A 3,114-nucleotide genomic window follows, 5' to 3' on the forward strand; every position below is an offset into this window, starting at 1 on the left:
ACATAAGACTTTTAGAACACTCGAAAAAAAGTTGCTAACTACTCTTTCGGCATCATCTAATTTCATCGCTCTCTCTAGACTCACGCGACAGAGAGGTGGGCTTAGGACTCCCCGTCTCTTTTTATAAAGCCAATACCAAAATAAACGATAATGCAAGAACAGATAGTGTTTCCACAAAATATAGGGACACTGGTGTCTGCCTGTTTAACTCAGGTAGTTCAGAGCGACAACCTTTTTAGTCAACAGCGATATAAATATAAAAAACGCGCATATATATTTTCCACCTTTCACTTCGATCTACAACTAGGTAGCACTCACGCTATGTGTCAATTGACAACACAGCAAAAATATAGTTTTATAAAACAAATAAAGGTGGACTGATACAAATTTATATAACTATCTTTTTTATTCATCAGTCATTGTTCATTGAATGAACTTTAGTGTGACGATTAAAGGAAAAAGAGAACTAGACAGGCTCGAACTTGCGGAACTGACGGTCCGGCTCTCGAAATGCTATCTCTATTCTTTTGTATCGGCGTCCTACTTCATAATCGCTTCAAAAAGTACACAAGAGGTACACACCACCAAAGCAAACAAACAAAATATAGCTAAATTAATATTCAACGAAATATGGCAAAACAACACATGTTCTGTCCACCAACCCCGTCGCTAACGTCACATTGGGCAAATGGACCATACGATAGGATTATAGCATTTGGTCTGAAGCATTGGTAGCAGCAACAATAATATAATAGAAGCTCAATGGTGTTTACAATAGCTAATAACGGTGTTTTCCTTCAATAAACAAATACAAATACTTTTCTGTGTGAAAACGAAATAGAACTTTAACGTTACGGATGCGATCCTACTAAATTTACCAATACGTAAACATTCAATGCATGCGACTGACAGTTTCACAGGTGTGATCTTCTATCAATTATTGATCAGTATTCGGATAATTATATCGCTGCTTTACGTTATACTATATAGAAATGTTTGTATCAAATCCATATAATAGATATCTTTTTTATCCCTACTTACTATAGTTATCTATACTAGCAAACTCAGTTAAAAGCTTAAAAGGGACAACGAACCGAACACAGAAACAGGTCATTCCGAAAGTCAAAACAGCGTTTATCGTATAGAAATGGAGATGAATTGAATGGAGAGACTTTCTACTCTGAATCAAGTTATTTTCCATTTAAACTTTTATGAAAAATATAAGCGTCATAATTTGACGGACTTCGCTTTTCGGATCAACTGTATGTTTAAGAACTACAAAATATTATTATAGTCGCTTTTCCTGCTGCACAAATAACAGATCGAACAAAAAGAAATCTATCTAAGACTATTTTCTTTTATAAAAATGTCATTAAAATGGGAAATTAAGGGCGACCAGCGTTTTAGGTTTCGAGTTAGTACAGTGTGATGCATGCTAACCGTTACTGGAACCCATTATATGATAACAGCATCGGGACACTACACAACACATTATAGTGATGAAGTGTACTAGGCACCGATAGATACGTCACGTATGATTCAAGCAGTCAATATCACTGTCATAGGTTAAATAACTCCGAAAGCACACCGCAACCTGAACTGCGCACACGTTACCAAATCACTATGTACACTCACCGGTTAAGTTACGTTTTTCACGCAAACTGGGTCACCGTGGTACACTGAGGCCGCAATAAAGTAAACGTGCTCACTGCTCACATAAAGTAATCAGGGAGTTTAGTAATTTAGAAAAATTAAAGTGGTTTGAGTGGTCTCTGTTAATTGGGCATTAGGAGTCCGAACTTGCTTTTTAGGTAACTGACCCTCATTAAAGAATTTAAATGGCTATAAACGTCGTTTTCAAGCTGCAATAATGATAATAAGAGCCATCATCATATACAAATAAATACCGTCAATCACCACCTGAAGTGCGTGTGTCCCGTCAGCTCAATACATCCGCGACGTCCTAGCTTGTGTGGCTTCGTTTTCTTTCGCGGTACATTATTAACCATTATACACCGTTTCTAGCTAGAGTTAAATTGTAATTATTACTGCGAATGCAGCAGTGGTACAGGTGACTTGGTCTTCCGCTTTGCCCTTGGCGACACGACAAGCAGTTAGAAATCATTGCCAAGGTGCCATGTCTGTTCGCAAAGCTAATCTTACCTACGATATAGTGTAATTTATATGGCTCGCGGCGGCTTCTTTCGCCGTCGTTAAACCACCGCTAACCATAATTTAGCTGCGCATTCTTTGTTGTTTGTGACATATGCCACTTTCTATTCTATTCTATACGCCAAATAATTTGTTACTTTTTTTTTTTTTAGCTCTGCGCAATAAATTTAATATAGCTTAACAGTGCAAGACATTGAAGAGTTATACAAAATCGACTTCTGTTCGGCTCAGTGGAAGCATAGCTGGACTAATTAAGCGTAAGCCCCTACTACAGGGCTCTACGGTACCAATCGACGTAACTAAAACACTTCTTAATTTAAACTGCCTAATTTAGATCTTTAAGCTTGCTTCCAATGAATCGATTTGCGTACGAACTTTTGTGGCAATCAGTGAAGTAGGCCAATTATCATACGAAGCTTGTGATAGTCGTAGTCAATAAAGTTCCTACTGATTCTCGAAAGAGAAAAGGCAACCCACGCAAATCGTTTGTTAAGTCTCTTATAACAAAGCAATAGTCTCTTTTAATCGACAGCCAGGCAAGTAGCCGTGCTTTCCGTCGACACCCACTCAAGCATAACTTATATAGTGCGCGATTCTACGCGAGACTGCCCACATTCAAATGAATGCAATGAAAGTCCATCAGTTTGGGTGGGACTCAGCCTAAAATAAAAGCTGAGACGTTTCGGTAACGGTCGTTATGGCGATAGGTCCTTTACTTTGATTTGATTTTTTTCATGTTTCCGCATTCATCGCTTTAGCTGTCTTCATTTTCATACATCATGTCTTATACAATCAACAGGCCTAGTAAAATAAATAGTAAATATACACTATCGTCTTCATTATGTGCTATCATTTTATGTATGCGATATATATATATATATATATATAAGATTGCGTCACAGCGCAGCGGTCTATGGTGCATCTGTCTTAAGTCTTTTAGTA

The 3,114-nt window shown here is 37.6% G+C and overlaps 1 protein-coding gene across 15 annotated transcripts in view; it reads right to left on the reverse strand.

Annotated features, from left to right (window-relative positions):
- Positions 1-3,104, reverse strand: part of LOC111265836 (very long chain fatty acid elongase 7) — a 22,616-nt gene extending 19,512 nt beyond the window's left edge. For 6 of the 15 annotated variants that reach the window (XM_086970671.1, XM_086970674.1, XM_086970670.1 and 3 more), the window contains exon 1: positions 1,636-3,093. The gene's annotated coding sequence lies outside the window, so the exon portion shown is untranslated. Of the gene's footprint in view, positions 1-1,635 lie in introns of all 15 variants that reach the window. The other 9 variants (XM_086970661.1, XM_086970662.1, XM_086970667.1 and 6 more) reach the window with 4 other exon arrangements.
- Positions 3,105-3,114: the final 10 nt, after the last annotated feature.

This window comes from Varroa jacobsoni, unplaced genomic scaffold, assembly GCF_002532875.2.
Source record: "Varroa jacobsoni isolate VJ856 unplaced genomic scaffold, vjacob_1.0 scaffold_1018, whole genome shotgun sequence".
Taxonomy (NCBI): Eukaryota; Metazoa; Arthropoda; class Arachnida; order Mesostigmata; family Varroidae; genus Varroa; species Varroa jacobsoni.